Raw genomic sequence first — 23,408 nt, forward strand, 5'->3', positions numbered from 1 at the left:
TTCCTGATTCCTATCCGCTACCTGGTCCCTAGTCCTTGTTCCTGGTTCCTGCTCCCCTGTCACACCATTGCTCCTGCCTGACTCCTGCGGTTACGCCTACAGGCCTCTGCCAGCACCATCTCCTGCCTACTGCTCCTGCCACGCCTCGCCCGCCGTCACTAGCAACCAAGCCAGGGGTAGCGACCTGGGGGTCGCCTGCCGCAGCAAGTCCATCCCACCTTGCTGCGGGCTCTGGTGAAAACCCTTAGACTCCGCTCCCTGGTGAGGTTAGTGCCATCGCTGGTGACGGTCCAGTGGATCCACTACTCCAGGCGTTACAGTCAGAAAGTTATACAGATTTCTAATTTACTTCTATTTAAAAATCTCCAGTCTTCCAATACTTATCAGCTACTGTATGTGCTACAGGAAGTGGCACATTCTTTCCAGTCTTTTTTTAATAGAAGTAAATTACAGATCTATATAACTTTTTGACACCAGTTGATGCGAAAGAAAAATATTTTTTGCCAGAGTACCTCTTTAAAGTGACTTTTTACTCACAATGTGCCCCCCAAACCGCTTTTAGCAATAGCTGCTTTTAATTCAAGATCTGCCCTGGGGTCTGTCCCGCAGGTGGTGCAGTTATTGTCCTAAAAAATATCTTTTAAACTTGCAGAGCTGTTTCAAATTGGCATGGCCTAGAGTGTCTATGCCCTAGGCCTGCAACACCTCTCCGTCATTCTTCCCCGCCGTCCTGGGGCAGGATTTCTCCTATTCATCACTTGTCTAAACACTGCATATGTGCTAGATTATTAAGGTACATGTGCATTGTTCAGACAAGTGATGAATAGGAGAAATCCTGCCCAAGGGCGTCACTAATGATGAGGAGGGTGGGAAGGAGGTACAAGAGGTGGCCTAGGGCACGGGTACTCTAGGTTATGCCAATTTGACACAGGGCTGCAAGTTTAAAAGTTGTTTTTTAGGACAACAACTGCATCACCTGCCGAACGGACCCCAGGACAGATTTTGGATGAAAAGCAGCTATCTGACGGTACAGGCGGTTTGGGGAGGGGAGATTGTGAGTACAGAGTCGCTTTAAAGTGCATATTGAAAAAGTCGATGCAATGTTGAACAAAAATGTTGTGAGTATACCCTTATCTTCATAAAGACTTAAATCTGTGTTTGCTTTGTACCTTATTTCTGAGAAAAACAATGCAACTGTCTGCATTTATTAGACCTTGTAAAGCTTTAATGAAATGATTTTTGCACAACAGAATGTTTTCTTTTAATGAACGACAAGGTTATTCACTATCTAAAACATTTGCATCCAAGATAGTTCCATCCATTGTATACCGAGGATTTTTGTTAATATACACTGAATATAAGTATTTGTCTTTTAGTTTACTATTCAATAGGAAAACAAGGACACATTTCGCTGCATTGTTTTAGGATTTCATTCTGATTATCTGTAACAGTGTCAGCCACTTGTTGTCTTTGCCCTTGGCTCTTTCTATCTTCAGCTGTGAAATAAAGCAGGTAAAAAGGGAGACAGATTACCATTGTTAACATAAAATGCACCAAAGGTACATGCTACCCTGAGGATACATTTGCATGCTTACTTTAAGATTAATATAATATTTAAAGGTGTTGTCTGTGATTTTTCAATAAACAAGCATTGCATTGACTTCTGTTGGTGTTGTTTGTTTTATACACACTTATTATTGAATATTGATTATTATTATTATTATTATTATTATTATTATTATTATTATTATTATTATTATTATCCTTTCACTGAACATGATCATAAATGGAGTCATCAGATAGGCGGGACATTGGCTGGCTGGAACTCCACGTTGATGTTAGCCCTACATCTGTTGGCAGAGCTAATATTGTAACTCAGTAGAAGCTGTAGCAGAAAAGGCAGCATGACATGGAGGAGAGCATACCTTGTTTGAGTTCAACAATAAAAGACAACAAGGAAATCACTGTGTCACCCACATAGCAGCTATCAGCCCCTGCTCTCCTCTATGTCATGCTGCCCTTTCTGCTACAGCTTTAACTGAGCTCCAGTATTAGCTCCATCTATAGGGACAAGGCTAAAAGCAATGTGAAATTCCAGCCAGCCAATGGGAGGGACAGCTGCCCTGCCCACCTGATGACTCCACCTGTGATCATGTTCAGTGGAAAGAACACAAAACAGATTTAGAACATGACTTCACAGGAAGTAAAAAAAAAATTACAGGCATAGTGGCCATGTGACTGAGCCTGAGAGCACAAGAGGAGCTAGAAATAATAAAAGTATATACACTACCGTTCAAAAGTTTGGGGTCACATTGAAATGTCCTTATTTTTGAAGGAAAAGCACTGTACTTTTCAACGAAGATAACTTTAAACTAGTCTTAACTTTAAACAAATACACTCTATACATTGCTAATGTGGTAAATGACTATTCTAGCTGCAAATGTCTGTTTTTTGATGCAATATCTACATAGGTGTATAGAGGCCCATTTCCATCAATTATCACTCCAGTGTTCTAATGGTACAATGTGTTTGCTCATTGCCTCAGAAGGCTAATTGATGATTAGAAAACCCTTGTGCAATCATGTTCACACATCTGAAAACAGTCTAGCTCGTTACAGAGGCTACAAAACTGACCTTCCTTTGAGCAGATTGAGTTTCTGGAGCATCACATCTGTGGGGTCAATTAAACGCTCAAAATGGCCAGAAAAAGAGAACTTTCATCTGAAACTCGACAGTCTATTCTTGTTCTTAGAAATGAAGGCTATTACATACGAGAAATTGCTAAGAAATTGAAGATTTCCTACAACAGTGTGTACTACTCCCTTTAGAGGACAGCACAAACAGGCTCTAACCAGAGTAGAAAAAGAAGTGGGAGGCCGCATTGCACAACTAAGCAAGAAGATAAGCACATTAGAGTCTCTATTTTAGAAACAGACGCCTCACAGGTTCCCAAGTGGCATCTTCATTAAATAGTACCCGCAAAACACCAGTTTCAACATCTACAGTGAAGAGGCGGCTGTGGAATTTTGGGCTTCAGGGCAAAGTGGCAAAGAAAAAGCCATATCTGAGACTGGCCAATAAAAGAAAAAGATTAAGATGGGCAAAAGAACACAGACCTTGGACAGAGGAAGACTGGAAAAAAGTGTTGTGGACGGATGAATCCAAGTTTGAGGTGTTTGGATCACAAAGAAGAACGTTTGTGAGACGCAGAATGAAAAGATGCTGGAAGAATGCCTGACGCCATCTATTAAGCATGGTGGAGGTAATGTGATGGTCTGGGGTTGCTTTGGTGCTGGTAAGGTGGGAGATTTGTACAGGGTAAAAGGGATTCTGCATAAGGAAGGCTATCACTCAATTTTGTAACGCCATGCCATACCCAGTGGACAGCGCTTGATTGGAGCCAATTTCATCCTACAACAGGACAATGACCCTAAACACACCTCCAAATTGTGCAAGAACTATTTACAGCAGAAGCAGGCAGCTGGTATTCTATCGGTAATGGAGTGGCCAGCGCAGTCACCAGATCTTAACCCCATTGAGCTGTTGTGGGAGCAGCTTGACCATATGGTACGCCAGAAGTGCCCATCCAACCAATCCAACTTGTGGGAGTTGCTTCATTGTGGGGTGCAATTTCTCCAGCTTACCTCAACAGATTAACAGCTAGAATGCCAAAGGTGTGCAATGCTGTAATTGCTGCAAAAGGTGGATTCTTTGACGAAAGCAAAGTTTGATGTAAAAACAATGTTATTTCAAATACAAATCATTATTTCTAACCTTGTCAATGTCTTGACTCTATTTTCTATTCATTTTACAACGTATGGTGGTGAAGAAGTGTGACTTTCATTGGAAAACACAAAATTGTTTGGGTGACCCCAAACTTTTGAACGGTAGTGTAACTGTGTGTAAAAGTGTATCATACATCACTCGCAGAAGTCAATGCAATGCTAGTTTATCGAGAAGCCTGACAGGGCTCGTTTGCTACTCTGCATTGCCCTGTTCAGTTCACTGAAGTGCTAAGTTACAAGCTGGCCATAAAGGCATAGGGAGGTGGGGTGGCTGGATAGAGCCAGAAGTAGACAATGAGATTAAAAACTACAAAAACATACAGTTAGCATTAGATTTCACTCAGGGCATTTACAGCTTACCCAGGACAGTACTGCTCCTCTATAATGTCCTCTATAGTGCTGCTGCAGCTTCTTAGGGTATACTATATAGAGGCTTCTCTCCACCCACTAGCAGAGATACAACAGAAAATTAGAAAAAGAGGAAGACGAGTGATATGTGAAGACGCTACTATTTGTAAAAACTGATGTTTAATTGCAAAGAAACGAATACAGCAATTAAAAAGCAACTTGTCATTTTTTCTTATTTGACAATTACTGCAATGGGAGGAGGGCGGCCCCTATATCTGACGTGATTCACCCTGTGTGAACAAAGTTGTACTAATTTTGGTTTATTCAGACTGGAAAGACTACTTCACTTCCTGTTGGACATACAGCAGCCTATAAGTACTGGAAGACTGGAGACTTTTCAATAGCAGTAAATTACAATTCCATGTAACTTTCTAATACCAGTTGATTTGAAAGAAAACAAATTTGCCCCAGTACCCCTTTAAATGCTGAACTCAGTCACTTAGCATATTAGAATTTTAATCAACATACTAAACCTCAAAATAGAAGTAAAATATTGGACTTAATCAAAAGACCAGGAAAGACAATAGTGTAAACCAGATTTTAAAAAAATCTAAAAAAAAAAATCCCTTATGCTGTAGCGATAAATGAACACAATGTGCTCTGTCCTTCAGGCTGATACCAGAAAGAAGTGGTGGGAAATGGTTACTGAACATCCCACTGTAATCTAAGTCTCTTCACTCTTTGGAATGAAAGGCAGCTTGTGTGTTGGACTAGTCTAACAGGTTTAGAACCCTGAAATCAAATCCCAGTGTATTCAAAGACTCAATATTTTTGAATAGTAAGTTAGTAGTTATTGTCAGATGTTTCCCAGGAATACTGGAGTGCTGAGGCTGAACATGTGCTCTGATCATATTAACAGAGGAAAGTCACTGAGCTGCTGCTAAGATGACCAGGACAGCATTGAACAAGATATTATAAGTGAGGTTAGTGTGTGCCTGTGATGCAAGAAGCTCTTCTACTTATGTATAATAATCACATTTATGTAAAGGAGCAATTCTTCATTATCCGTACTGAACCATACTGTATAATGTATTCTGCTATACCGTAGATTCAGTATCATTCCTATAATATGGTATGAATAATATGTTTTAGAATTAAGTGACTGAGTTACCATGTCGTCCATCACACTGTATTATACAGGGTGATTCTGGCTGTGCAGGGGAGAACACAAATGTTTACAATGATTGGAAATGTATTACATTTTCCATCTGTGCTAACGTCATCTTTTCCTTTACCCAGATTATTGACTTGATTTGTATTATGTATACCCTAGGGCAGTGAAAGGCCATGAATTGAGGATATCCCATACAAAGAACACCTGTGGTGACACCTGATGCACTGAGTATATTTATATCATCTGCGGAATACTATGGAAATCCTCAAAACATGACCTGTTGGTGAGATAAGAAACCCTGCCCTAGGGGATACACCATGCCTTCAGGTAGTTCATGCATTGCCTTCACATAGTGCTTTCAAGGCTAAGGCATAGTTCACACACTATGCTTTTTAGAATGCAATAATGCAATGCAATGATTTACACTGAGGTCAATGCAAACAACGGCCGTTGTTTTTCACAATGTATTGAACAACGGCCATTGTTTGCTACGGACGTCAAAACAATGATCATGCCGCTGTCCATAGCCTTTAATGCAATTTTCATTTAAAACAATGTCCGTTATTTGATACTAAAAACAAAGGCCGTTGTTTTGTGTTCTAAATAACGTCTGTTGTTTATACGTTGTGTAAATGTAGTCTGCTTCACTGTGCTGGATTCCAAACATCAATGGTTTAATACAGGGGTCTAAAAAGTGTTATCCATGCTGGGTTTTTTTTCAGAAACAGCACCACTCTACTCATCTGAATTGTAATTCCACAGACAACCTAATAACAGGAGTGGCGCTGTTTTTGCAGAAAAATAGTTGTGCTTTTTCTTATCCTGGATAACCCCTTTAAGATTAAGTTTGCGGACAGTCACATTAAAGTCACGGGTTACCAAGAATGGAGCCCTAGCCCAACTAGAGAAGCACAGTGTATGATCAAAGCCTGGACAGGAACATATGTATGTAGGTATATGTAGGGTATGTACATGAGGTGAGGAGTGGGGGTAACATGCTAGGATTATTTACTAAATGGAAAAACAATGGGTATAATTGACATGGAAAAGCTGATTCCCAGCAGGGTCAGGGATGGGATGGGGAGTAAGGGTATGTTCACATCTCGTTTTTAGCCGCACGTCGGGCTATACGGCAGAAATCAGTGAAAAAAGGATGCTGCCGTGCAGCCCGACGTGCGGCCGACGGCCACATTGACTTTAATGAGCAGGACGGAGTCATTATGTGACTGTGTTCTGCTCATTTGCGGGACGTACACGGCTTTTGTGCAGGACTCAAAAGCGTAGTCGACCACGCTTTTGAGTCCTGCACAAAAGCCGTGTACGTCCCGCAAATGAGCAGAACACAGTCACATAATGACTCCGTCCTGCTCATTAAAGTCAATGTGGCCGTCATGTGGCTGTCGGCCGCACGTCAGGCTGCACGGCAGCATCCTTTTTTCACAGATTTCTGCCGTGTAGCCCGACGTGCGGCTAAAAACGAGATATGAACATACCCTAATGAGGTGATTCAACTTGATACATTTCAGAAGCCCCTTTGGTTCTTTGTACTATAGAATAAAAACAGGACACATATATGAGAAGTATCGGGTTTCTCCTTGACCTAACAGCATCTAAGGGCCCTATTACACCAACAGATTATCTGACAGATTTTTTTGAGCCAAAGCCAGGAATAGACTATAAACAAAGAACAGGTAATAAAAGAAAGACTGTGATTTCGCCTCTTTTCAAATCCATTCCTGGTTTTGGCTTAAAAAAATCTGTCAGATAATCTGTTGGTGTAATAGGGCCCTAACAGTGTCAGCAGTTTAAAACCTGAATTACACCTGATAGATTGTCTTCAACTGAAGATTAATGCTGTGTTTACACGGAACGATTATCGTGCGAATTCACACGATAACGATCGAATTCAAACGATAATCGTACGTGTAAACGCTGTGAACGATCAAACGGCGAATGAGAAATCGTTCATTTTGATCTTACAGCAAGTTCTAAAATCGTCGTTCGCAAAAAATTCGCAGATCGTTCAGTGTAAACAGTTGTTCGCCGATTTAACCAATGTGTGAGATAGGCTTAAGGGATCGCAAAACGAATTTCCATACGATATATCGTACCGTCTAAACGCTGACCGTTATGAAAAAAAATTGGTACTCATCGTTAATTGTACGATCGGGCCAATTATCGTTTCGTGTAAACGCAGGATAAGGGGGAGATTTATGAAAGGGTGTAAATATACACCTGGTGTAAACTGCCCACCGCAACTAATCACAGCTCCTCTTATATTTTACAAGAGCTGAAAGCTGAGCTGTGATTGGTTGCTGTGGGCAGTTCACACCAGATGTATATTTACACCCTTTCATAAATCTCCCCCTATATGTGTTATCCAGGATTAGTTAAAGCTCAGCTATCCTTTGGCAAAAACAGTGCTGCAGGTCCTCAGGTTGTGTGTGGTATTACAAGTTATCTTAATTCAATAGAACCCAGCTGCAAAACACCCACCCAAACCCAAACAAGAAAGCTGCTGTTTGTAGAAGAAAGTAGCCACGTTTTTTCTATGCCTGGACAACCCTTTAAAAGAAAAACTCTCCAGTTATCAGCATTGCCACAAGCTCAAGAAGAAGCACAGACCCTGGCTGTAAGCTATAGGACAGCCTGTCAGAAAGTGCTTAATCTCCGTGCAATTGAGAGTATTGCATTGCACTCAGTGGGCTGTCTATGTAATGTAAGAATATGTTGGATTTTTAGACAGAGATTCTTTTTGTAACCCTCCTCTGCTTTGGGTAATTGATAAAGGGGTCTCATATGAGGGCATCCCCTCAGATTGCCCTGATAGCTAATATGAATATGGTCTTAAAACTAAACGACCCCTTTAGGTTGTTATATTATACTGTTCTAGTTTCTTCCTATACTGAGCAAATGATGACCTCTTTTAGTATGACTGTAATGAGTGTGGAGGAGAATGCAGAGCAGTTTACTGTACACACATTGAGTCTTGTTACACAGCTGCAGAAAATGACATCCAACAGCGAAGAGCAAGAGGAGAATCATGTCTCATACAATGCCTTCAGGCTATAAAGTCTGAGAATAATTCTCTTCCAGTTCAGGATTTTGATTGCTGTTACATTAAAATGCTTTAACATGCAATTAGATCCAAGATAAAATGTATGATTATAATGTTCTGGCAAGGAAATACTGCCGCCAATTGCTTTTGACTGTAAGGAGCATCTCAGGACACTCTTAAATATGTCACATGTATTGTTTTATTGTTCTATCCAGATATCCAGATATGTTATGTGGATATTACACACAGGAATCTTTTACTTAGCCCCCCCCCCCCCCCCCATACAAGGCTGAGAAGTACCTTTATAGCCCACCATCTGAGGGTAAATTTAAATTTGCCATTTACAAAACCTCTCATATTACAGTGAATCTGTGACACTGCTGGATAGGCATCAATGAAACATAAATTTGTCTGTGTTTTTCTGCATACAGTACAGTGAGGTGAAGAGATGGTAAAGCTCCATCTCTTTGACATTATTTACAGCCCAAATAATAGGTGATGTTTTTTTTGTTTTGTTTTTTAAATAAAAACACAGACTTAGTAATCAGACAGGGGCCTCTCTGTAATCAGGCATTCCCTTTGAAATCTAAGTAGCTTGAACATGGATTAGTGTATGAAGTAGTAAAAAAGCACATTTCAGTCACAATAATCTTACAGCCCGGAACAACATAATAAATGAATTAAATGTACAAAAAAAACAAAAACTATTTTGTGAACCTTAACTTCGCACATGAAAATCCCAGGAATGGCTGACAAACTCAGTCTCAAAGTTATATAAACCTATATTTCTAAAACTGCTAACAACTGATAATATGTAGATTGAAGCTAAATCTTCAATGGAAATGAGCAAACTTCGAATACTAGAATATACACTAATGCTTGAAAAGAGAAAAAGTTATAAAGGGAATCCAGTAGCCACATACAGGATATCAAATATAAAATTCATATTACGCATCATATAGAACTAGTGATGAGCGAGTACTAAAATGCTCGGGTGCTCGTTACTCGAAAACCAATATCTCCCGATACTTGAGTGCTCGTTTCGAGTAACGAACCCCATTGAAGTCAATGGGAGACTCGAGCATTTTTGCAGGAGACTCAAGTTCGGTAGAAGGAAGGTCGTGTGAAAACCTGTCAACCTCAGAAATTGATGGAAACAAAACGGAAATGGACAGGAAACAGCAGGGTAAGCATGTTTGCATGCTTCTGAGGCTGCCTAATGGTACCATTATGCCTAATTATGTGCAACAGCCTGGTTAAAACAGAGGTAGACCACCCAAAAACTCAGCCTGACACAGCATGGCAGTGAGAACACATTAAAACAGGAAACATTAAAACAGAGGTAGCATATCATTAACCAGCCAAAAATTCAGCCTGACACAGCATGGCGGTGAGGACAGAGTGAACAAGGTAGAAGCGGTAGCCAGTCAGCCTTCCAAAAATTATACCAGACCTAGCATGGCAGTGAGCACACAGAGAACCATTAATAGTGAGTGAGGAAGCAAGTGAGCCTCCCCAAAATTAGGCCAGACACTGCACGGCATTGAGCACACAGAGAACAACTAAAAGTGAGTGAGGAAGCAAGTGAGCCTCCCCAAAATTAGGCCAGACACTGCATGGCATTGAGCACACAGAGAACCATTAAAAGTGAGTGAGGAAGCAAGTGAGCCTCCCCAAAATTAGGCCAGACACTGCATGGCATTGAGCACACAGAGAACCACTAAAAGTGAGTGAGGAAGCAAGTGAGCCTCCCCAAAATTAGGCCAGACACTGCATGGCATTGAGCACACAGACAACCATTAAAAGTGAGTGAGGAAGCAAGTGAGCCTCCCCAAAATTAGGCCAGACACTGCATGGCATTGAGCACACAGACAACCATTAAAAGTGAGTGAGGAAGCAAGTGAGCCTCCCCAAATTTAGGCCACACACAGCATGGCATTGAGCACACAGAGAACCATTAAAAGTGAGTGAGGAAGCAAGTGAGCCCACCTAAAAATTGGAGTGAGTCCAGGGGCTGGGATATCTAGTCGACACAAACCCGGGTGCTAACAGTTAACTGGCTAGGCCAGCTGTCATTCACCATCAAGGGTACACCTGATGCCTCTCGATCGGGGGATCGTGAGGCCCCGGCCACGGCTAGACAAAAAAAATAAATAAAATAAAACAGCTGGCTGGTTGGCGAGGGTGAGATTGGTGGGCCCCCGGCAACCAGTCCCTCTCCTCCGCAGACGTAGTGTGACATCAGAGCATGGCAGTGAGGACATAGAGAACAATACAGTCTTCTTAAGAGTCCCCGGAATTTGAACAAATACACTTTCAGGCTGGGTTCACACACAGTATATTTCAGGCAGTATTTGGTCCTCATGTCAGGTCCTCATAGCAACCAAAACCAGGAGTGGATTGAAGGCACAGAAAGGCTATGATCACATAATGTTGTTATTGAGTGGATGGCCGTCATTTAATGGCAAATATTTGCTGTTATCTTAAAACAATGTCTGTTATATTGAAATAATGGCCGTTATTTACCGTTATATGGCGGCCATCCACTCAACTTCAACATTGTGTGAACAGATCCTTTCTGTGTTTTTAATCCACTCCTAGTTTTGGTTGCTATGAGGACCTGACATGAGGACCAAATACTGCCTGAAATATACTGTGTGTGAACCCAGCCTCAATCCTTTAAAGAGTCTCTAAGAGATAGCAAGTGCAGTAGCCTGTGTATTAAAAAGACCTGGTCAATCCTGCCTTTAAAAAGGCTACAACATCCAAGGAAGGATAGAAGCTACTGGTAAAAGGCCTGGTCAATCCTGCCTTCAAAACGGCTACAACAACATCCAAGGAAGGATAGAAGCTACTGGTAAAAGGCCTGGTCAATCCTGCCTTCAAAATGGCTACAACAACATCCAAGGAAGGATAGAAGCTACTAGTGAAAGGCCTGGTCAATCCTGCCTTCAAAACAGCTACAACATCGAAAAAAGTTAGAAGGTACTGGTGAAAGCATGCCAGAAGACACCCCTAAGATAAGATGATATCCACAGATAATATGGTTCGAAATGGACAAGACAAGGAAGGTAAATTGAATTTGACTATGAATTTGACTGTAGCAGTTGGGGTTAGTTTTACATTAGGGTAAGTTTTAAGGAACCGCAGCAACACTAGGTTGAAGACGTGGGCCAGGCATGGTACATGTGTGAGGCTGCCGAGTTGCAGAGCCGCCACCAGGTTCCGCCCCTTGTCACACGCAACAAAGCTCACTGCTAATTACACACAAAGCCGGGATGCCACTTAAGGCCCAGCAGTAGCCAACATGGAGACAAGGGCAGGCACACCAGTAGTCAACATGGATGCCAGTAAAGGCCCAGCAGTAGTCAACATGGATGCCAGTTAAGGCCCAGCAGTAGCCAACATGGAGAAAAGGGCAGGCACACCAGTAATCAACATGGATGCCAGTTAAGGCCCAGCAGTAGCCAACAAGTAGCCTTCTACCCAAGTAGCCAGCACCCTTTTGATTTTCAATTTAACTATAGCAGTTGGGGTAACATTCCCTGTGGTACAATCTGGTAGTGGCTGGACCTAGATACACGCTGTCATACCCCCTTACAATGAGCAGTGAAGTTTTATGCAGGAGTACTACAAATACCAGCAATACAGTGTAGTACCCACTAGTTTAGGGGGGGCTGTATGGTACAATCTAGTAGTGGCTGGACCTAGACACACCCTGGGATACCCCCTTCTAATGAGCAGTGAAGTTCTATGCAGGTGTACTACAAATCTCAGCAATACAGTGTAGTACCCACTAGTTTAGTGGGGGCTGTGATGTACAATCTGGTAGTGGCTGGACCTAGACACACACTGTGATACCCCCTTACAATGAGCAGTGAAGTTTTACGCAGGTGTACTACAAATCCCAGCAATACAGTGTAATACCCACTAGTTTAGGGGGGGGGCTGTACGGTACAATCTGGTAGTGGCTGGACCTAGACACAAGCTGTGATACCCCCTTAAAATGAGCAGTGAAGTTTTATGCAGGTGTACTACAAATCCCAGCAATACAGTGAAGTACCCACTAGTTTTTTTTTTTTGGGGGGGGGGGGGCTGTACGGTACAATCTGGTAGTGGCTGGACCTAGATACACGCTGTCATACCCCCTTACAATGAGCAGTGAAGTTTTATGCAGGAGTACTACAAATCCCAGCAATACAGTGTAATACCCACTAGTTTAGGGGGGACTGTACGGTACAAACTGGTGGTGGCTGGACCTAGACACACGCTGGGATACCCCCATCCAATGAGCAGTGAAGTTCTATGCAGGCGTACTACAAATACCAGCAATACAATGTAGTACAGCAGGACCACCAGCCCCAAAATCAAAAAAGAGTACACTGAGCACTTCTTAGGGGTCTGTATGCAACACCTAATGTCCCCTTTCTGCCAGCAGCCGATCACTACATAAAATATGTAAAGAAAAATGTAAAAAAAATGTGCAAAAAATGAAAAATAGGAAAAAATTAACACTGAAAAGAAAAAAGGGAAAAATGCTTTGGCAAATAATGTAAAGGATGCTAAAATATAATAGTAGTTTAAAAACATAAATGAACTTTGTAGATATTAATATGCAATGGCCACATGAAATGTAATCGTGTAACTGTTTGTCACAGCTTTACAGCCACCAAACGGATACATACAGTATGCTGATGTCCCTAATCGGGTTGCCAGTTACTACTTGTATTTACTGTAGTCCAAACCCAAACTCTCTGCATTTTATTACCGCTGCGGCATCCTGGCAGTCACTGTTATGCTGGGTTTACACAAAACAATAATTGGCCCGATCGTACGATTAACAATGTCAGAGTAACCATTTTTTTTTCATAACGATTAGCATTTAGACGGTACAATATATCATACGGAAAAATTGTTTTGCGATCGCCCGCAGCCCGGCCCCCCGCTCATCCGCAGCCCTGCCCCACGGTCAATCGCAGCCCCCTGCGCCGCCCCGATCGCCACCCCCGCCGCTCCGATTGCCACCCCCGCCGCTCCGATCACTCCCGCCGCCCCGGCCACGAGCATACGTTACCTGCTCCGCGTAGCAGGTCTTCGAAATCCCCAGGTCCCCTCTTCAGTGCATTGATTGGCTGAAGAGGAGCCGTTTGAAATTCCCGGCTCCCCTCTTCAGCCAATCAATGCACGGCAGCATTGATTGGCTGAAGAGGAGCTGTTTGATCGGAGCGGGGAGGGGCGATCGGGGCGGCGGGGTTGGCAACAGGGGTGGCGGGGGTGGCGATCGACCTGCCGCAGGGGGCTGCGGATGAGCGGGTGGCCGGGCTGCGGATGAGCGGTGGGCCGGCCTGCGGATGAGCGGGGGGCCGGCGTGCGAGCAGCGGTCGCCCGGACTTTTGCGCGACGACTGTTTGCACGGAACGATCGGCGAATTTTTTGCAAGCGACGAACGATGATTTAAGAACAAGATGAAAAATCAAAATGAACGATTTCTCGCCCGTCGTTCGATCGTTCGCTGCGTTTACACGTATGATTATCGTTCGAATTCGCACAATAATCGTTCCGTGTAAACACAGCATTAGTAATTGTGATGAATTTTCCTCCTCCCCCTGCAGGATGCCGGGTTTTAGGAAATGCCGGACTTCCCCTTTAAATGGGGATTTCAAATATGATTGATCACAGCAGTTATCACTGATAGCTGACACTTTTTTGAAGTAGAACAAACAACGTTTAGCCAGGACAGAAAGCACACATACAGCTGACATTGAGAACACTCTGTATTAAAATAAGCAAGCAGATGCCTATCACTACAGATTTACACAATGTAATTCAAAATAATTACAGAACATACTAAGTGAAGTAATAAGAGTTTGCTATAATGAAGACTTGTAGAGGAATCTCTTATATGTCTACATTAATTATAATTTCCTGACCTCTAGTAAACAGCTGCATAGGTGCCTTACATAATAACTATTACACTGGTATACATCAATTTTGCTGACTACAAGATAACATGTGATCTTTATGTATTTTGAGGTGCTGAATCCAAATATAACATCTGTTTCCTCCAGGTTTGTCCAGTTTTTTCTGCAAAATGCTGTTTACTTGTAAACTTTTGCAGTTTGGCCAATGTAACATTAAATATAATAATTTGGAAAAGCTGAGTGTAAAAATGGATAATAGTGTGCAGACAGATATGCAGTAAGTATAACTAAATGAAAGAATACTGAATAAGTAGTTTAAAACAGCTGACACTGGCATTTTGTGGCTATATATATTTATGGAATAGATATCAGGGCAGATGGAACACAAACATGATGGCAGACTACTGCTGGTGTTTATAGCCTGAGAACCCTCATCATAACTGTTCAAGGACATCCAAAAAAAGAATTGCCGAGGGGAGATCCCTTCATCTCACTCAGCCGGGCCTCAGAATTGCACTGACACTGATCCCGGCTTGGCAATCTGTAGATCTGGGCTGCAGAAGCCCAGAGTAATACAGCTCTGATTTAATTAACCAGTGCTGTATTATGTATTTAAATTAATGTATGTAAAAAAAAGTTTTTTTTATTAACAAAAATCCCATGCCCTAGTAAAATTTTAAATCACCCCCTTTTCCCATTTTACATAAATAAATAAACATATTTTGTATCGCCGCGTGCGTAATAGTCTGAACGATTAAATGATCACATTCCTGATCGATACGACTTTAATTGGACATACCTACCAAACTAATTAGCACAGGTGTCTGCAATTCTTTCAGTGATATAAAGAGCCCTGACACACATCACCATCAATGACTTTAACTGACAAACAAAAAAATTCTTACCTTATCACTCCTAAAAAATTTTTGCATCATAATTAGGAACACAGTGTAATGTATACTACACTGATCTCTATGAGAGATCAGTGTAGTTGTATTAGAAGTTCCCCTTTCCCTAATAAATGTTTGAATCACCCCCTTTTACCATTTTATAAATAATAATAAATAAATAGACATATTTGGTATCGCCGTGTGTGTAACCGCCCAAACTATTAAATTATTTTATTCCTGATCTCATACGATAAATGGCATAAGGGCAAAAACTGCCAAAGTCCAAAATTGCTGATGTTTTTCAAATATAGAAAAATTGTAATAAAGTGATAAAAAAAAGTTGCATATACACAAGCAATGTACTGAGAGAAAGTACAGATCATGGCGCAAGAAAATTACACCCTACACAACCCCACAGACCAAAGGATTAAAGCGTTATAAGGATGGTAATATAGCATGTTTAAACTCATTTTGGGGTTTTTTAAGGTTTTAATTTTTTAAAAGCAGTCAGATAAAATAGTTATATAAATTTCATATTGTTGTACTCATACTTAATGAGGAACATATATAACGTCAGTTTTACTATAGGACGAACTGCGTGAATACAAAACAAAATGAAAATAAATTAGGTTTTTTTGTTTTGTTTTTTCAATTTGACCGTGCAAATAATTTTTTTCCGGTTTTACAGCATACCGGTACTTTATGGAAAACTGAAGTCTGCCATTGGAGAGTACAATTGGTGTTGCAAAAAATAAAGGTACATGTAGGCCTTTAGGTGAAAAAATGCAAGCACTATGGGGGACATTTATCAAGGGCTTTGCGCCTAATTTTTGGTAAATAATTGCATTTTTCACCCATTTTTGGTCTAAGTTCTATATATGAACCAGTATTCGACAGGTGAATGTTTTTAGATGCGACTTTTTTTTAATCTTCCTGTTTTAAGTATTCACCCAAAAGTCCGAATAATCCGGGATTACCGCCCAATTTATTATTTGCGACTTTTTAAAAAGTCGCATAAACAGGCGCAGGCTTACCTCTGGTCAGAACCAGGTGAATAAAACTGCGCAATTTTTCACAAGATATTAGAACAAAATACACACCAATCCTCATTAGAATAGTTGTACTTATTAGACTCCTTAGTAAATGTCCCACTATGGCCTTTTAAACACAAAGGGGGAGATTTATCAAAGGGTGTAAAATTTAGACTGGTGCAAACTGCCCACAGTAACCAATCACAGCTCAGCTTTCCTTTCAGCACTGCCTAAAGCTGAGCTGTGATTGGTTGCTGTAGGTAGTTTGCAACAGTCTAAATTTTACACCCTTTCATAAATCTCCCCCAAAGAGAAAAAAATGAAAACACAAAAATTAGCCGGGTCCTGTAGGGGTGTGATTAATTAACCCATAGCTGCACCAGGACGTTATTGAACGTCCTCGTGCCGCTATGGGAGTTCAGAGGGGGGTCGCGCGGCGACCCCCCTCTGAACTGCCGCGATCCCGGGTGCCGCGTGTAGCCCGGGATCGCGGCTATTAGCGGGCACGGTCCGATCGCCGTGCCCGCTAATTAAGTACTTAGAAGCAGCTGTCAAAGTTGACAGCTGCTTCTAAATACTTGATAATCTCCATACCTGGTGGTCTAGTGGGGGGATCGCCCCCCTGCGGCGCGATTGCGGGGGGGCGATCCCCGCATCCATCCCGGGCCGGGGTCTGCTCCGTAATGGCGCTGATCCCGGCTCGGCATTCTATTGCTTTTGGCTGCAGCAGCCAAAAGTAATAGAACACCGATCTCATGGATTCATGCAGTATAACTATACTGCATGGATCTCTATGAGAGATCAGAGTGCATATACTAGAAGTCCCCCAGGGGGGCTTCTAGTATATGTATAAAGTAAAAGAAAAATGTATTTTTAATAACACAAAATCCCCTCCCCTAATAAAAGTCTGAATCACCCCCCTTTCCCCATTTTATAAATAAAAATAAATTAATTAATTAATAAACAAACATGTTTGCTATCGCCGCGTGCGTAATCGCCCGAACTATTAATTAATCACATTCCTGATCTCACATGGTAAACGGCGTCAGCGCAAAAAAATCCCAAAGTGCAAAATTGCGCATTTTTGGTCGCATCAAATCCAGAATAATTGTAATAAAAAGCGATCAAAAAGTCATATATGCGCAATCAAGGTACCGATAGAAAGATCACATCATGGCGCAAAAAATGACACCTCACACAGACCCATAGACCAAAGGATAAAAGCGCTATAAGCCTGGGAATGGAGCGATTTTAAAGAACATATATTTTCTTTAAAAGGTTTTAATTTTTTACAAGCCATCAAATCAAATAAAAGTTATACACGTTACATATCGTTGTAATCGTAACAACTTAAGGAACATATATAACGAGTCAGTTTTACCCCAGGGCGAACATAGTAAAAACAACCCCCCCCCCAAATAAAAAAAAAACATTTTTTTTTTCAATTTCACCACACATATAATTTTTTTTCTGGTTTCCCGGCACATTTTAGGCAAAAATTACATCTGCCATAGCAAAGTACAATTAGTTGCGCAAAAAATAAGGGCTCATTTGGGTCTCTAGGTGGAAAAATGCAGGCGCTATGGCCTTATATACACGAGGAGGGAAAAACGAAAACGCAAAAATGAAAACTGGCTGTGTCCCCTAAGGGTTAACTGTTCCAGATTGTAAACATACTCCTTGTTTGTCCCTGGCACCTCTAATATAAAGTGTCTGTAAAGTTCCATCCTGATATTGCATAAATAGAGCTTATGTTACAATTATTGTATTCATCTGAATAAGTACAGTGTTGTCATGCTTCCAAAACTTCTGCCCTACCTTGCTGTGACTTGTACTTCCTTATGTATTTTCACTTTATGCAACTGCTATAAACAAAACTGAAAGATGGCATACCTATTATTATCCTTCAGGTCTGTTTCACCTTGTAATTACAGACTAGGCATCAACAAGTCACTTTCTTGTTTTATTTTCATAAACCTCCCCGCATATATTTGATTTTCGCAGGAAGCTCACATCCTTCTAATGCTCTTTTTTACTGTTAAAGGGGTTCTCCAGAAAAAAAAAAACATTTGAAATCAAATGGTGTTAGAAGGTTTTATAAACTTGTACATTACTAAAAGTTTTTCAAAAAGCCAATCTATATTGAAGATGGCTCCGGCCAGGGAACTACATTTCCCAAAATGCAGTGCTTCTCCCTGATTGGTCAGTTCATATACCCACCCCCTTAGCTTTTTTCCTGCCCACTGCTCCTCATTGCTATGTGCAACCACCTCCCTCAGCACAGCTGACACTGCTCCTCTGCTTTGATGACAACCCTTACCGTAACTGCCGGTAATAGCGCCCTCTCCCTGATGTCAACAGGGGTTTGAAGGATTCTCTCCTACCCCAGCCGCCCTGGTTGCACTAATGCCCAACCTCAGGAATGTTTCCCAGAGATTGGATGACAGTCAGGAGCCCGGCACAGTAGGTTGCTTGCTGCCGCTTACAGTTTGCAGATAGCAGAAGTGTGTTTGGCGCTAGGAGCCTAGGTTGAGCTGGATGGTAAAGCTTAGCTCCCAGCGCTGATCACACTCATGCCAGCTGCAAATTGTTGCAGTGAGCAGCCTACTGTTCTGGGCTCCTGATCAGCATTTAAGCCCCAGAAGAGTGCCAGGCTTGGTCCCGGTATGACACCATAGGGTTTTTGGGGTTTATCACAACCCAAACTTGGCCTATTCTACACACACCCGGCAGAGTACTTCAACTAATTAAGCAAGGGCTGCTACCTGGGCCCTATACCCTTACATAAGCCTTCTCTTCTCCTATTTCAAGTGTACCTCAAGTCTCTACTGTATTGTCGTTATCCTCTTTTTGCACTAGCACCTGTGAGCAGTCGGTTGTTATATTGTGTATTGCACTGAAGTTCTCATGTAAACATCAATTTCTGGTTGTCTTGGACTCTGTCATCCCTTGCGGCGCACCTGCACCCTCACTATTGTTCTACCAAAGGTCCAGTGTCCGTGTGTTTGGGGGTGGGTACTACCACACCTGGCCACCGTGAAAAAAACAACCCCAAACACTAGAAACCCACTAGCTGCACATGACATCTGCACACAGGACCTGTGCCACGGTATACACACACTGTTGAAATTGAGTAGATGGATGCCATTTAGTGGCAAATAGTTGCCGTCATTTTAAAAGAACGGCCACCCACTCAAATTCAACAATTTGTGAACATAGCCTTTCTGTGTTTTCAATCTAATACTGGCTTTGGTTGCAAAATAGCTCCGGCTGCTTGCTTCATTGTGTGCTGTGGGAGGTTCTGATGGTTCTGTGGGAGGTTCTGGAGGCGCGTGCTGATTAAAGATGAGCGGAACTTTCGGACTTTCGGTCCGAAAGCCGCTCACTCCAGTGCGATGCCTGCGATCCCGGGTGCATAGTTGCGCTCCCGGGAATCTGCGCCCGGGATCCTCCAGGGAATTTAAGATACATTCCCTGGAAATCCAGGGAATGTATCTTGAATTCAATGGAAGATCCTACCCGCAGATTCCCGGGATTGCAACTATGCACCTGGGATCGCAGGCATAGTAATTGAGCAAAGATGCCATCAGACCTCATCCCTAGTGCTGATGCGCCCACATCAGAACACTGTGGACAGAAAGATCATTCTTCCGGTACTGCAGTACCAGCCGGGATGATCTTGGCAGAGACGGGCCGTTCCCTGACCCGGCCGGGTCACGGAATGGCCAGTCGTTCTCGTAGTGTGAACATAGCCTAGGGCCCTATTCCACCGGATGATTATCGTTCAGATTATCGTTAAATTGTTCGAATCTAAACGATAAACGTTCGGTTAAAATGCAGTTAACGATTAACGACCAAATGAGAAATCGTTGATCGCTTTATAAGACCTGGACCTATTTTTATCGTTGCTCGTTCGCAAATCATTCACATTGAATAAGACGTCGTTCGCAGTAGATACGAATGCAATTGCGAAGACATAGCGAAGAAAAAACGATCGCAAATTTGATCATAAGTAACGATTATTGTTCCATGGAAATGAGTGAACGTTTTCAGGTCTTTCGCAATATCGGTCGTTTGAGATCGTTAATCATTAACAATTATGCGAACGATAATTGTCCGGTGAAATAGGGCCATTAGGCTGTGTTCACACATAGCCTTTATTTGGGTTACTGATCCGTTTTGCTAATGATGCAAAATTGAAGGAATTGAGGCAAAAAATGGTGTTATTTTACTGCGCAATTTGCGTCAAAATCGCACCATTAACACAAAATAAAAGCCTTTTGTGTAAAGCCGGTCATTTAACTGTTTAGCTGCGGAAATCAATAGCCATCAGCTTTGAAGTTCCAGCAACAACTGGGGGGAGTGGGCAGAAACCTGGAAGACACCGGGGAGCGTGGAAAGGTATGTATAACGTTTAAAAGCAAGGGCTGCATGGACATTGCTAACTACGTCCGTGTAGCCCTTTTTGCACAAAAGTCGAGCCGTAGAATAGAATAGAATGCAGTAGAATAGCGTAATGTGTTTACTTTCTATGTGTCGCCCTTTGTGACATTTAGCTAACTAATCAATCTCTCCATCTGCCTACAAGCCATCAGCTCCATCTAGTACATACAGACGCTGAACTCTTCCCTTTTATCTTTTCCACACCTCCTCCTGTAATCATAGATGACATGGTGTCACTTAGCAATGAAAGAGCACCTCATTTGGCTCATGTATTATTCCTATTAAAGCTGAATATTGAAGCCCATGGCATTAATTTAATGAGCAGAATGCAGGGGAACACTGTAGAGGCTTCATATCCAAATTAATTTATGGACTCTATGAGGAAGTGTTAAATAACCATTAGTATTAATGGAAATTGAGTATTAATGAAGCAAGAATGTCATACACTATATAGATGCAGAGGTGAGATGATGATGTGAAAACACTGGGCACATATTCCTGCCGTGGTCTGGACTAATTTCTATAATGAAGTTAACAGCAGGCAAAACCCGTTTTAATGGTTATTAAAGTGATCTTAGTGTGTGATGTGGACATCTCGCTGTCTTATTAGAGATAATTAGGTGTTTTTCAGGGAAAAATATCCAAACATAGAAAGGAAAGGGCCAGCAGTGTGACATGTGTCAACGCACAATCATCAGAGCAATTATCGGGACACAGGAGACATTTCAGCCTTACATCTTCTTGAGGCGACATTACATATACGGTTTACACCGGAATCATTAAGAAAACATACTTCAAAGCATCGGCTATACTATGTAGTTCTAAAATATTTAATACATAAGCAAGAAAACCTTGTATAGCTACAAAACTCCCACTGAAGGAATGAAGACGATGGAACTGGACTTCATCTACGGCAGTCACTTTTCCTGGGTTATAATTGGGTCTCCCAATACTTGAATGCCCCAGGATTTAGGGGTAGGGCTAAAATGTATGATATGCAGTCACAAGAAACAAAACATATGATTCAAGAAGGGCTGTATTTGCCATTAGGCACTCATGATCCTTGGGCATATTGTTGAGGGGGGCAGCACTTCAATGAGAGGAAAATATACACAACTGCTTTTAATGAAGCTGCTGCTGCCGCCGTGCTGTGGCCTGAAAAAACAAATCATTATCTATCTTTAATTGAATCCACATGGTTCAGAACTGTGGCAAAATTAACCTGCAGATTTTCAGGCTCCGCTCATTTCACCACTTTATGTGTATAGGGTGAAGATCTATGGTGACTCTTCAACAAAATTCACATGTAACTCACCAAGTTTGTTGCGTATTTGTGATAGGAGTGTATTCAGTCGGAGTGCCAAGGGCAGCACAAGGACACCAATTGACAACTTGAGCAAAATGGTGATGAATGGATGATGGAACATGGAGAACATGTGTTTTGATCCGTTTGTGTGCAATTTTTGCCTAAAACTGCTTAGCTTAAAAAAAAAAAAAGTCCACCAAATGAGCAGTGGAGTATGGCTAGGTTCACATTGTTATAAAAGTTGGCTGTCATTTTTACATGTGTGAACCTAGCCTATTGCTGCACAATTTTTGCACAAAAATTAAAAAAGAAATTATACATAGATCACACAGAGTTTAGCTAATCTAAAATCACTCCCCTTCTGGGGTAAAAACAAAAAAAAAAAGTGATTGTGGTGTAAACCAGTGAAAACTAGCTAATTTAGATAATTTGCCATGATAAATGTTATGCCCAGAAATAAACATAATGCAAAAATTTATTATTACGAAAAAAATAGTGCAATCACAATGATACATGTCCACTATATCTCTACATGTATCCGTATGATTAACCTGTATACTATCGGAATAAAAGGACAGTCCACAATGTCATTCATGGCAGAAGCATGGCTAGGTTGCTGTCTGCTGTTTTTATTTAATAAACACATATGCCTCAATATTGAATGAAAAGCCAAAAAAGAATGCAGAGTGGTGGTCGGTAACCACCACTGGTGGATGAGACCTACAAGTATAACTATATTAGTGAACATAGGAATACCCCTTTAGGCTGTCCAGACATTTTTACCTCATTCTCTTCCTACGTAGGGTATTTCATGCCCAAATGCTTTAATATGTCTATTAAATGGATTATACATATATCATCTACACAAGTATCTTAATAAATATTCTAGTGTAACAAGCATTCCTGTTCCAACATTGTAGTTATAGAGTATTGTGAGTAAACACTGCCAGGCATGCTAAATGATAATAGAGGGATTTAATTATTCTTATGAATTTAGCTCTGGTTATCTCCGCAAGCTTCTGTTCAAAGAGAAAAAAGAATAAAGATAAGCTGTATTCCCCCTAGATTCTGCTAGGGGGCAGCTATGTTCAGCTGTTAAGCAGGGCCTCGGGAGGCAGACAAGGGTGGATGCTGCTAGTGTTTGCACGCATTTGCTGGCATTCCTGGGTCAACATTACATTCCATCATCCCACGTTCAATGGGACGTCATCCAGAACCCTTCCCTGGGGAAGTAACTGCTGGTTCCCTAAACAGCGAAGACTCGAAAAGTCGCAAAGCATTCAGACGAAATGTGTCTCAATAAAATGATCAGTGTCACGCAGGGGCGGACACAGACTGCAAAGGGCCCCTGTGCAAAAAATGTGTTTGGGCCCCCATAACCCATTTGTTTCTCCACCTTTCTGCCTTGAAGGCGCACACCTATGTACGCCCGAGTATCCGGTACATGCAGGC

General features: G+C 41.7%; 1 long non-coding RNA gene across 1 annotated transcript in view; it reads right to left on the reverse strand.

The window, feature by feature from the left end:
* Positions 1 to 1,217: 1,217 nt before the first annotated feature.
* Positions 1,218 to 23,408, reverse strand: part of LOC138795666 (uncharacterized) — an 84,000-nt gene continuing 61,809 nt past the window's right edge. The window contains exons 5-6 of the long non-coding RNA XR_011363654.1: positions 4,146 to 4,232; positions 1,218 to 1,496 (exon numbers count right to left, since the gene is read on the reverse strand). This is a non-coding gene — a long non-coding RNA (uncharacterized lncRNA). The remainder of the gene's footprint in view (positions 1,497 to 4,145; positions 4,233 to 23,408) is intronic.

Source organism: Dendropsophus ebraccatus, chromosome 6 (genome assembly GCF_027789765.1).
Source record: "Dendropsophus ebraccatus isolate aDenEbr1 chromosome 6, aDenEbr1.pat, whole genome shotgun sequence".
NCBI lineage: Eukaryota > Metazoa > Chordata > Amphibia > Anura > Hylidae > Dendropsophus > Dendropsophus ebraccatus.